Source organism: Chiloscyllium plagiosum, unplaced genomic scaffold (genome assembly GCF_037043375.1).
Source record: "Chiloscyllium plagiosum isolate Xiang-an unplaced genomic scaffold, Cpla_swu_hap1 HiC_scaffold_2, whole genome shotgun sequence".
Classification (NCBI taxonomy): domain Eukaryota; kingdom Metazoa; phylum Chordata; class Chondrichthyes; order Orectolobiformes; family Hemiscylliidae; genus Chiloscyllium; species Chiloscyllium plagiosum.
In genome coordinates, this window is record NW_028270140.1 from 156,493,470 (window position 1) to 156,507,617 (window position 14,148).

The window sequence follows — 14,148 nt, forward strand, 5'->3', positions numbered from 1 at the left end:
CCCAGCACTCAGTGAGGACAACCCCGACCCCCATTAACCCAGCACTCAGTGAGGACACCCCCCACCCCCATTAACCCAGCACTCAGTGAGGACACCCCCCACCCCCATTAACCCAGCACTCAGTGAGGACACCCCCCCCCATTAACCCAGCACTCAGTGAGGACACCCCCCCCCATTAACCCAGCACTCAGTGAGGACACCACCCCCATTAACGCAGCACTCAGTGAGGACACCCCCCACCCCCATTAACCCAGCACTCAGTGAGGACACCACCCCCATTAACCCAGCACTCAGTGAGGACACCCCCCCCCATTAATCCAGCACTCAGTGAGGACACCCCCCGCCATTAACCCAGCACTCAGTGAGGACACCCCCCACCACCATTAATCCAGCACTCAGTGAGGGCACCCCCCACCCCCATTAACCCAGCACTCAGTGAGGACACCCCCCCCATTAAACCCAGCACTCAGTGAGGACACCCCCCACCCCCATTAACACAGCACTCAGTGAGGACACCCCCCACCCCCATTAACCCAGCACTCAGCGAGGACACCCCCCACCACCATTAACCCAGCACTCAGTGAGGACACCCCCCACCCCCATTAACCCAGCACTCAGTGAGGACACCCCCCGCCATTAACCCAGCACTCAGTGAGGACCCCAACCCCCATTAACCCAGCACTCAGTGAGGACACCCCCCCTCCCCCCCACCCCCATTAACCCAGCACTCAGTGAGGACACTCCCCCCCCCATTAACCCAGCACTCAGTGAGGACACCCCCCCCCATTAACCCAGCACTCAGTGAGGACACCCCCCCCCTCCCCCCCACCCCCATTAACCCAGCACTCAGTGAGGACACCCCCCCATTAACCCAGCACTCAGTGAGGACACCCCCCCATTAACCCAGCACTCAGTAAGGACCTTCCCCCCCCCATTAACCCAGCACTCAGTGAGGACAACCCCCCCCATTAACCCAGCACTCAGTGAGGACCCCACCCCCCCATTAACCCAGCACTCAGTGAGGACACCCCTCCCCATTAACCAAGCTCTCAGTGAGGACAACCCCCTCTATTAACCAAGCTCTCAGTGAGGACAACCCCCTCTATTAACCCAGCACTCAGTGAGGACACCCCCCACCCCCATTAACCCAGCACTCAGTGAGGACAACCCCCTCTATTAACCCAGCACTCAGTGAGGACACCCCCCACCCCCATTAACCCAGCCCTCAGTGAGGACACCCCCCCATTAACACAGCACTCAGTGAGGACCCCACCCCCCATTAACCCAGCACTCAGTGAGGACACCCCTCCTCCCCCTCCCCCCACTAACCCAGCACTCAGTGAGGACACCCCCCACCCCCATTAACCCAGCACTCAGTGAGGACACCCCTCACCCCCATTAACCCAACACTCAGTGAGGACACCTCCCCCCCATTAACCCAGCACTCAGTGAGGACACCCCCCACCCCCATTAATCCAGCACTCAGTGAGGACACCCCCCCCCCCCATTAACCCAGCACTCAGTGAGGACACCCCCCACCCCCATTAACCCAGCACTCAGTGAGGACACCCCCCCCCATTAACCCAGCACTCAGTGAGGACACCCCCCCCCCCCCATTAACCCAGCACTCAGTGAGGACACCACCCCCATTAACGCAGCACTCAGTGAGGAGACCCCCCACCCCCATTAATCCAGCACTCAGTGAGGACACCCCCCCCATTAACCCAGCACTCAGTGAGGACACCCCCCACCACCATTAATCCAGCACTCAGTGAGGGCACCCCCATTAACCCAGCACTCAGTGAGGACACCCCCCCCCCATTAACCCAGCACTCAGTGAGGACAACCCCCACCCCTATTAACCCAGCACTCAGTGAGGACACCCCCCCCCCCCCCCTCACCCAGCACTCAGTGAGGACACCCCGCCCATTAACCCAGCACTCAGTGAGGACACCCCCCCTCCATTAGCCCAGCACTCAGTGAGGACACCCCCCACCCCCATTAACACAGCACTCAGTGAGGACACCCCCCACCCCCATTAACCCAGCACTCAGCGAGGACACCCCCCACCACCATTAACCCAGCACTCAGTGAGGACACCCCCCCCCCCATTAACCCAGCACTCAGTGAGGACACCCCCCCCCATTAACTCAGCACTCAGTGAGGACACCCCTCACCCCCATTAACCCAACACTCAGTGAGGACACCTCCCCCCCATTAACCCAGCACTCAGTGAGGACACCCCCCACCCCCATTAATCCAGCACTCAGTGAGGACACCCCCCCCCCCCATTAACCCAGCACTCAGTGAGGACACCCCCCACCCCCATTAACCCAGCACTCAGTGAGGACACCCCCCCCCATTAACCCAGCACTCAGTGAGGACACCACCCCCATTAACCCAGCACTCAGTGAAGACACCTCCCCCCCATTAACCCAGCACTCAGTGAGGACAACCCCGACCCCCATTAACCCAGCACTCAGTGAGGACACCCCCCACCCCCATTAACCCAGCACTCAGTGAGGACACCCCCCACCCCCATTAACCCAGCACTCAGTGAGGACACCCCCCCCCCATTAACCCAGCACTCAGTGAGGACACCCCCCCCCCATTAACCCAGCACTCAGTGAGGACACCACCCCCATTAACGCAGCACTCAGTGAGGACACCCCCCACCCCCATTAACCCAGCACTCAGTGAGGACACCACCCCCATTAACCCAGCACTCAGTGAGGACACCCCCCCCCATTAATCCAGCACTCAGTGAGGACACCCCCCGCCATTAACCCAGCACTCAGTGAGGACACCCCCTACCACCATTAATCCAGCACTCAGTGAGGGCACCCCCCACCCCCATTAACCCAGCACTCAGTGAGGACACCCCCCCCATTAAACCCAGCACTCAGTGAGGACACCCCCCACCCCCATTATCACAGCACTCAGTGAGGACACCCCCCACCCCCATTAACCCAGCACTCAGCGAGGACACCCCCCACCACCATTAACCCAGCACTCAGTGAGGACACCCCCCACCCCCATTAACCCAGCACTCAGTGAGGACACCCCCCGCCATTAACCCAGCACTCAGTGAGGACCCCAACCCCCATTAACCCAGCACTCAGTGAGGACACCCCCCCTCCCCCCCACCCCCATTAACCCAGCACTCAGTGAGGACACTCCCCCCCCCATTAACCCAGCACTCAGTGAGGACACCCCCCCCCATTAACCCAGCACTCAGTGAGGACACCCCCCCCTCCCCCCCACCCCCATTAACCCAGCACTCAGTGAGGACACCCCCCCATTAACCCAGCACTCAGTGAGGACACCCCCCCATTAACCCAGCACTCAGTAAGGACCTTCCCCCCCCATTAACCCAGCACTCAGTGAGGACAACCCCCCCCATTAACCCAGCACTCAGTGAGGACCCCACCCCCCCATTAACCCAGCACTCAGTGAGGACCCCACCCCCCCATTAACCCAGCACTCAGTGAGGACACCCCTCCCCATTAACCAAGCTCTCAGTGAGGACAACCCCCTCTATTAACCAAGCTCTCAGTGAGGACAACCCCCTCTATTAACCCAGCACTCAGTGAGGACACCCCCCACCCCCATTAACCCAGCACTCAGTGAGGACAACCCCCTCTATTAACCCAGCACTCAGTGAGGACACCCCCCACCCCCATTAACCCAGCCCTCAGTGAGGACACCCCCCCATTAACACAGCATTCAGTGAGGACCCCACCCCCCATTAACCCAGCACTCAGTGAGGACACCCCTCCTCCCCCTCCCCCCACTAACCCAGCACTCAGTGAGGACACCCCCCACCCCCATTAACCCAGCACTCAGTGAGGACACCCCTCACCCCCATTAACCCAACACTCAGTGAGGACACCTCCCCCCCATTAACCCAGCACTCAGTGAGGACACCCCCCACCCCCATTAATCCAGCACTCAGTGAGGACACCCCCCCCCCCCATTAACCCAGCACTCAGTGAGGACACCCCCCACCCCCATTAACCCAGCACTCAGTGAGGACACCCCCCCCCATTAACCCAGCACTCAGTGAGGACACCCCCCCCCCCATTAACCCAGCACTCAGTGAGGACACCACCCCCATTAACGCAGCACTCAGTGAGGAGACCCACCACCCCCATTAATCCAGCACTCAGTGAGGACACCCCCCCCCATTAACCCAGCACTCAGTGAGGACACCCCCCACCACCATTAATCCAGCACTCAGTGAGGGCACCCCCCACCCCCATTAACCCAGCACTCAGTGAGGACCCCCCCCCACCCCATTAACCCAGCACTCAGTGAGGACACCCCCCACCCCCATTAACCAGCACTCAGTGAGGACCCCCCCATTAACCCAGCACTCAGTGAGGACACCCCCCCCCCATTAACCCAGCACTCAGTGAGGACAAACCCCACCCCTATTAACCCAACACTCAGTGAGGACACCCCCCCCCCCCTCTCACCCAGCACTCAGTGAGGACACCCCGCCCATTAACCCAGCACTCAGTGAGGACACCCCCCCTCCATTAGCCCAGCACTCAGTGAGGACACCCCCCACCCCCATTAACCCAGCACTGAGTGAGGACACCCCCCCTCCCCCCCACCCCTATTAACCCAGCACACAGTGAGGACACCCCCCACCCCCATTAACCCAGCACTCAGTGAGGACACCCCCCCCCATTAACCCAGCACTCAGTGAGGACACCCCCCCCCATTAACCCAGCACTCAGTGAGGACACCCCGCCCCATTAACCCAGCACTCAGTGAGGACACCCCGCCCATTAACCCAGCACTCAGTGAGGACACCCCCTCTCCATTAGCCCAGCACTCGGTGAGGACACCCCCCCTCCCCCCCACCCCCATTAACCCAGCACTCAGTGAGGACACCCCCCACCCCCATTAACCCAGCACTCAGTGAGGACACCCCACCCCCATTAACCCAGCACTCGGTGAGGACACCCCCCCACCCCCCCCCACCCCCCCACCGCCATTAACCCAGCACTCAGTGAGGACACACCCCTCCATTAACCCAGCACTCAGTGAGGACACCCCCACTCCCCCCACCCCCATTAACCCAGCACTCAGTGAGGACACCACCCTCCCCCCCCACCCCCATTAACCCAGCACTCAGTGAGGACACCCCCCCCCCATTAACCCAGCACTCAGTGAGGACACACCCCTCCATTAACCCAGCACTCAGTGAGGACACCCCCGCCTCCCCCCACCCCCATTAACCCAGCACTCAGTGAGGACACCCCCCCCCCACCATTAACCCAGCACTCAGTGAGGACACCCCCCCTCCCACCCACCCCCATTAACCCAGCACTCAGTGAGGACACTCCCCCCCCGCCCCCCCCCATTAACCCAGCACTCAGTGAGGACACCCCCCCCCCCTAACCCAGCACTCAGTGAGGACACCCCCCCCCCTTACCCAGCACTCAGTGAGGACACCACCCCCCCCATTAACCCAGCACTCAGTGAGGACACCCCCCCTCCCCCCACCCCCATTAACCCAGCACTCAGTGAGGACACCCCCCTCCCCCCCACCCCCATTAACCCAGCACACAGTGAGGACACCCCCCCCCATTAACCCAGCACTCAGTGAGGACACCCCTCCTCCCCCCACCCCCATTAACCCAGCACTCAGTGAGGACACCCCCCCGCCATTAACCCAGCACTCAGTGAGGACCCCAACCCCCATTAACCCAGCACTCAGTGAGGACACCCCCCCCACCCCCATTAACCCAGCACTCAGTGAGGACACTCCCCCCCCCATTAACCCAGCACTCAGTGAGGACACCCCCCCCCATTAACCCAGCACTCAGTGAGGACACCCCCCCCTCCCCCCCACCCCCATTAACCCAGCACTCAGTGAGGACACCCCCCCATTAACCCAGCAGTCAGTGAGGACACCCCCCCCCCATTAACCCAGCACTCAGTAAGGACCTCCCCCCCCATTAACCCAGCACTCAGTGAGGACAACCCCCCCATTAACCCAGCACTCAGTGAGGACCCCACCCCCCCATTAACCCAGCACTCAGTGAGGACCCCACCCCCCCATTAACCCAGCACTCAGTGAGGACACCCCTCCCCATTAACCAAGCTCTCAGTGAGGACAACCCCCTCTATTAACCAAGCTCTCAGTGAGGACAACCCCCTCTATTAACCCAGCACTCAGTGAGGACACCCCCCACCCCCATTAACCCAGCACTCAGTGAGGACAACCCCCTCTATTAACCCAGCACTCAGTGAGGACACCCCCCACCCCCATTAACCCAGCACTCAGTGAGGACACCCCCCCATTAACACAGCACTCAGTGAGGACCCCACCCCCCATTAACCCAGCACTCAGTGAGGACACCCCTCCTCCCCCTCCCCCCACTAACCCAGCACTCAGTGAGGACACCCCCCACCCCCATTAACCCAGCACTCAGTGAGGACAACCCCCTCTATTAACCCAGCACTCAGTGAGGACACCCCTCACCCCCATTAACCCAACACTCAGTGAGGACACCTCCCCCCCATTAACCCAGCACTCAGTGAGGACACCCCCCACCCCCATTAATCCAGCACTCAGTGAGGACACCCCCCCCCCCCCATTAACCCAGCACTCAGTGAGGACACCCCCCACCACCATTAATCCAGCACTCAGTGAGGGCACCCCACACCCCCATTAACCCAGCACTCAGTGAGGACCCCCCCCCCCCACCCCATTAACCCAGCACTCAGTGAGGACAACCCCACCGCCATTAACCCAGCACTCAGTGAGGACACCCCCCACCCCCATTAACCCAGCACTCAGTGAGGACCCCCCCCATTAACCCAGCACTCAGTGAGGACACCCACCCCCATTAACCCAGCACTCAGTGAGGACACCCCCCCCCCTCACCCAGCACTCAGTGAGGACACCCCGCCCATTAACCCAGCACTCAGTGAGGACACCCCCCCTCCATTAGCCCAGCACTCAGTGAGGACACCCCTCACCCCCATTAACCCAGCACTCAGTGAGGACACCCCCCCCCATTAACCCAGCACTCAATGAGGACACCCCACTCCCCCCCACCCCCCATTAACCCAGCACTGAGTGAGGACACCCCCCCCTCCCCCCCACCCCCATTAACCCAGCACTCAGTGAGGACACCCCCCACCCCCATTAACCCAGCACTCAGTGAGGACACCCCCCCTCCCATTAACCCAGCACTCAGTGAGGACACCCCGCCCATTAACCCAGCACTCAGTGAGGACACCCCCCCATTAACCCAGCACTCAGTGAGGACACCCCTCCTCCCCCTCCCCCCACTAACCCAGCACTCAGTGAGGACACCCCCCCTCCCCCCACCCCCATTAACCCAGCACTCAGTGAGGACACCCCCCTCCCCCCACCCCCATTAACCAAGCACTCAGTGAGGACCCCCCCGCCCCATTAACCCAGCACTCAGTGAGGACACCCCCCTACCCCCCACCCCCATTAACCCAGCACTCAGTGAGGACACCTCAGCACTCAGTGAGGACACCCCTCTCCCCCCCACCCCCTATTAACCCAGCACTCAGTGAGGACACCCCCCCCCCATTAACCCAGCACTCAGTGAGGACACCCCCCCTATCCCCCACCCCATTAACCCAGCACTCAGTGAGGACCCCCCCCCCATTAACCCAGCAGTCAGTGAGGACACCCCCCCCATTAACCCAGCACTCAGTGAGGACCTCCCCCCTCCATTAACCCAGCACTCAGTGAGTACACCCCCCCCCCCCATTAACCCAGCACTCAGTGAGGACATCCCCCCCCATTAACCCAGCACTCAGTGAGGACCTCCCCCCCATTAACCCAGCACTCAGTGAGGACACCCCCCCCCCCATTAACCCAGCACTCAGTGAGGACACCCCCCACCCCCATTAACCCAGCACTCAGTGAGGACACCCCCACCCCCCCCATTAACCCAGCACTCAGTGAGGACGCCCCCCCCCCATTAACCCAGCACTCAGTGAGGACACCCCCCCCCCCCATTAACCCAGCACTCAGTGAGGACACCCCGCCCATTAACCCAGCACTCAGTGAGGACCCCACCCCCCCATTAACCCAGCACTCAGTGAGGACACCCCTCCCCATTAACCAAGCTCTCAGTGAGGACAACCCCCTCTATTAACCCAGCACTCAGTGAGGACACCCCCCACCCCCATTAACCCAGCACTCAGTGAGGACACCCCCCCATTAACCCAGCACTCAGTGAGGACACCCCTCCACCCCCTCCCCCCACTAACCCAGCACTCAGTGAGGACACCCCCCCTCCCCCCACCCCCATTAACCCAGCACTCAGTGAGGACACCCCCCTCCCCCCCACCCCCATTAACCAAGCACTCAGTGAGGACCCCCCCGCCCCATTAACCCAGCACTCAGTGAGGATACCCCCCACCCCCATTAACCCAGCACTCAGTGAGGACACCTCAGCACTCAGTGAGGACACCCCTCTCCCCCCCACCCCCTATTAACCCAGCACTCAGTGAGGACACCCCCCCCCCCCATTAACCCAGCACTCACTGAGGACACCCCCCCTATCCCCCACCCCATTAACCCAGCACTCAGTGAGGACCCCCCCCCCATTAACCCAGCAGTCAGTGAGGACACCCCCCCCATTAACCCAGCACTCAGTGAGGACCTCCCCCCTCCATTAACCCAGCACTCAGTGAGTACACCCCCCCCCCCATTAACCCTGCACTCAGTGAGGACATCCCCCCCCATTAACCCAGCACTCAGTGAGGACCTCCCCCCCATTAACCCAGCACTCAGTGAGGACCCCACCCCCCATTAACCCAGCACTCAGTGAGGACACCCCTCCTCCCCCTCCCCCCATTAACCCAGCACTCAGTGAGGACACCCCCCTCCCCCCACCCCCATTAACCCAGCACTCAGTGAGGACACCCCCCCTCCCCCCCACCCCCATTAACCAAGCACTCAGTGAGGACACCCCCCCCTCCTCTCCCCCCACCCCCATTAACCCAGCACTCAGTGAGGACACCCCCCCCTCACCCCACCCCCATTAACCCAGCACTCAATGAGGACACCCCCCCACCCCATTAACCCAGCACTCAGTGGGGACACCCCCCCTCACCCCCACCCCATTAACCCAGCCCTCAATGAGGACCACCCCCCTCCCCCCCACCCCCATTAACCCAGCACTCAGTGAGGACACCCCCCCATTAACCCAGCACTCAGTGAGGACACTCCTCCTAACCCCCACCCCCATTAACCCAGCACTCAGTGAGGACACCCCCCCTGCCCCCCACCCCATTAACCCAGCACTCAGTGAGGACACCCCCCCACCATTAACCCAGCACTCAGTGAGGCCAGCACTCAGTGAGGACCTCCCCCCCCATTAACCCAGCACTCAGTGAGGACACCCCCCCCCCATTAACCCAGCACTCAGTGAGGACATCCCCCCCCCCATTAACCCAGCACTCAGTGAGGCCCCCCCCCCATTAACCCAGCACTCAGTGAGGACTCCCCCCCCCCCCCCATTAACCCAGCACTCAGTGAGGACACCCACCCACCCCCATTAACCCAACACTCAGTGAGGACACCCCCCCCTCCCCCCACCCCCATTAACCCAGCACTCAGTGAGGACACCCCCCCTCCCCCCCACCCCCATTAACCAAGCACTCAATGAGGACACCCTCCCCACCCCCATTAACCCAGCACTCAATGAGGACACCCCCCCCCCACCCCATTAACCCAGCACTCAGTGAGGACCCCACCCCCCATTAACCCAGCACTCAGTGAGGTCACCCCCCTCCCCCCCCATCCCATTAACACAGCACCCACTGAGGGCACATCCCCCTATTCAACATCATCAGCACCTGACACAGAACCCCATCACATGTTAGCTCCCCCAAACTGAGCTGCCTGCCTTAGTCAACACCTGATGGGGCTCCTGCACACTGAGCTTCGCCCACCCACCCCACTCCGTGTGAATACAGTCCCCGTGATGGAGTCCCCATGGGTGGGTGTGTGGGGGTGTGGGGGCAGGGTTGCGGGAGGAGCTTTGTGTGAAGCCCCACCTGCAGCATGGAGCCCCTTGCCCTGAGGAGATCTAACAACACAGTCCTCACCGTGGGCGGCACGGTGGCACAGTGGTTAGCACTGCTGCCTCACAACGCCAGAGACCCGGGTTCAATTCCCGCCTCAGGCGACTCTCCGTGTGGAGTTTGCACATTCTCCCCGTGTTCTGCGTTTCCTCCGGGTGCTCCAGTTTCCTCCCACAGTCCAAAAATGTGCAGGTCAGGTGAATTGGCCAGGCTAAATTGCCCGTAGTGTTAGGTGAAGGGGTAAATGTAGGGGAATGGGTCTGGGTGGGTTGCGCTTTGGCGGGTCGGTGTGGGCTTGTTGGGCCGAAGGGCCTGTTTCCACACTGTAATAAAAAAAAAAGCCCTGTTCCACACAACAATAGAACACAGAACAATACAGGGCAGTACAGGCCATTTGGCCCACGATGTTGTGCCAACCTGAGGTACCGACCTGAAGTCCATCTCACCTCCACTATTTCATCATCATTCATATATTTATCCAATGACCATTTAAATGCCCTGAAAGTTGGCGAGTCTACTATTGCTGCAGGCAGTGTGTCCCACGCCCCTACTACTCTCTGAGTAAAGAAACTACCTCTGACATCTGCCCTATGTCTATCACCCCTCAATTTAAAGCTATGTCACCTTGTGCTAGCCATCACCATCAAAGGAAAAGAGCTGTCACTGTCCACCCTGTCTAATCCTCTGATCATCTTATGTCTCTAGTGAATCACTTTTCAACCTTCTTCTCTCTAACTGAAATCCATATACACCACATCAATCGCTTTACTCTCATCTACCAGTTTGGTCACCTTCTCAAAGAACTCAATAAGGTTTGTGAGGCACGACCTGCCCTTCACAAAACTGTGCTGACTAGTCCGAATCAACTTATTCATTTCTAGTTTATTATAAATCCTCTCTCTTATAATCCTTTCCAACACCTTACCCACAACCGAAATAAGGCTCACTGGACTATAATTCCCAGGATTGTCTCTACTCCCCGTCTTGAACAGGGGAACCACATTTGCTATCCTCCAGTCTTCTGGCACTATTCCTGTAGACAATGACGACATAAAGATCAAAGCCAAAGGCTCGGCAATCTCCTCCCTGGTTTCCCAGAGAATCCGAGGATAAATCCCATTTGCCATAGAGCCATAGAGATGTACAGCACGGAAACAGACCCTTCGGTCCAACCCATCCATGCCGACCAGATATTCCAACCCAATCTAGTCCCACCTGCCAGCACCCGGCCCATATCCCTCCAAACCCTTCCTATTCATATACCCATCCAAATGCCTCTTAAATGTTGCAATTGTACCAGCCTCCACCACATCCTCTGGCAGCTCATTCCATACACGTACCACCCTCTGCGTGAAAAAGTTGCCCCTTATGTCTCTTTTATATCTTTCCCCTCTCACCCTAAACCTATGCCCTCTAGTTCTGGACTCCCTGACCCCTGGGAAAAGACTTTGCCTATTTATCCTATTCATGCCCCTCATAATTTTGTAAACCTCTATAAGGTCACCCTTCAGCCTCCAACGCTCCAGGGAAAACAGCCCCAGCCTGTTCAGCCTCTCCCTGTAGCTCAGATCCTCCAACCCTGGCAAAATCCTTGTAAATCTTTTCTGAACCCTTTCAAGTTTCACAACATCTTTCCGATAGGAAGGAGACCAGAATTGCAAGCAATATTCCAACAGTGGCCTAACCAATGTCCTGTATAGCCGCAACATGACCTCCCAACTCCTGTGCTCAATACTCTGACCAATAAACGAAAGCATACCAAACGCCTTCTTCACTATCCTATCTCCCTGCGACTCCACTTTCAAGGAGCTGTGAACCTGCACTCCAAGGTCTCTTTGTTCAGCAGCACTCCCTAGGACCTTACCATTAAGTGTATAAGTCCTGCTAAAATTTGCTTTCCCAAAATGCAGCACCTCGCATTTATCTGAATTAAACTCCATCTGCCACTTCTCAGCCCATTGGCCCATCTGGTCCAGATCCTGTTGTAATCTGAGGTAACCCTCTTCGCTGTCCACTACACCTCCAATTTTGGTGTCATCTGCAAACTTACTAACTGTACCTCTTATGCTCTCATCCAAATCATTTATGTAAATGACAAAATTAGAGGGCCCAGCACCGATTCTTGTGGCACTCCACTGGTCACAGGCCTCCAGTCTGAAAAACAACCCTCCATCACTACTGTCTGCCTTCTACCTTTGAGCCAGTTCTGTATCCAAGTGGCTAGTTCTCCCTGTATTCCATGAGATCTAACCTTGCTAATCAGTTTCCCATGGGGAACCTTTTCGAACACCTTACTGAAGTCCATATAGATCACATCTACTGCTCTGCCCTCATCAATCTTCTTTGTTACTTTTTCAAAAAACTCAGTCAAGTTTGTGTGACATGATTTCCCACGCACAAAGCCATGTTGACTATCCCGAATCAGTCCTTGCCTTTCCAAATACATGTACATCCTGTCCTTCAGGATTCCTTCCAACAACTTGCCCACCGCCGACGTCAGGCTTACTGGTCTATAGTTCCCTGGCTTGTCTTTACCGCCCTTCTTAAACAGTGGCACCACATTTGCCAACCTCTAGTCTTCCGGCACCTCACCTGTGACTATCGATGATACAAATATCTCAGCAAGAGGCCCAGCAATCACTTCTCTAGCTTCCCACAGAGTTCTCGGGTGCACCTGATCAGGTCCTGGGGATTTATCCACCTTTAACCGTTTCAAGACATCCAGCACTTCCTCCTCTGTAATCTGGACATTTTGCAAGATGTCACCATCTATTTCCCAACAGTCTATATCTTCCATATCCTTTTCCACAGTAAATACTGATGTAAAATATTCATTTAGAATCTCCCCCATTTTCTGTGGCTCCACACAAAGGCCGCCTTGCTGATCTTTGAGGGGCCCTATTCTCTCCATAGTTACCCTTTTCTCCTTAATATATTTGTAAAAACCCTTCGGATTCTCCTTAACTGTATTTGCCAAATACAGTCATGTCCCCGTTTTGCCCTCCTGATTTCCCTCATAAGTATACTCCTACTGCCTTTATACTCTTCTAAGGATTCACTCGATCTATCCTGTCTATACCTGACATATGCTTCCTTCTTTTTCTTAACCAAACCCTCAATTTCTTTAGTCATCCAGCATTCCCTGTACCTACCAGCCTCCCCTTTCACCCTGACAGGAATATACTTTCTCTGGATTCTCGTTATCTCATTTCTGAAGGCTTCCTATTTTCTAGCTGTCACTTTACCTGCAAACATCTGCCCCCCAATCAGCTTTCGAAAGTTCTTGCCTGATATCATCAAAATTGGCCTTTCGCCAATTTAGAACTTCAACTTTTAGATCTGGTCTATCCTTTTCCATCACTATTTTAAAACTTATAGAATTATGGTTGCTGGCCCCAAAGTGCTCCCCCACTGACACCTCAGTCACCTGCCCTGCCTTATTTCCCAAACGTAGGTCAAGTTTTGCATCTTCTCTAGTAGGTACATCCACATACTGAATCAGAAAATTGTCTTGTATGCACTTAAGAAATTCCTCTCTATCTAAATCTTTAACACTATGGCAGTCCCAGTCGATGTTTGGAAAGTTAAAATCCCCTACCATAACTACTCTATTGTAGGGGATTTTAATTTTCCAAACATTGACTGGGACTGCCATAGTGTTAAAGATTTAGATGGAGAGGAATTTGTTAAGTGTGTACAAGACAATTTTCTGATTCAGTATGTGGATGTACCTACTAGAGAAGGTGCAAAACTTGACCCCAGGTGACTTATCTATTTTTACACTTTCCAGAATTGCTAACACCTCCTCCTTATGGACTTCAATTCTGTCTAGTCTAATAGATGCATCTCAGTATTCTCCTCGAAAACATTGTCTTTTTCCTGTGTGCATACTGATGAAAAATATTCATTTAGCACTTCCCATATCTCCTCAGACTCCATGCAGAACTTCCCACTGCTGTCCTTGACTAGCCCTAATCTTACTCTAGTTTATTCCTGATATACCTAGAGAAAGCTTTCGGGCTTTCCTTGATCCTATCTGCCAATGACTTCTCA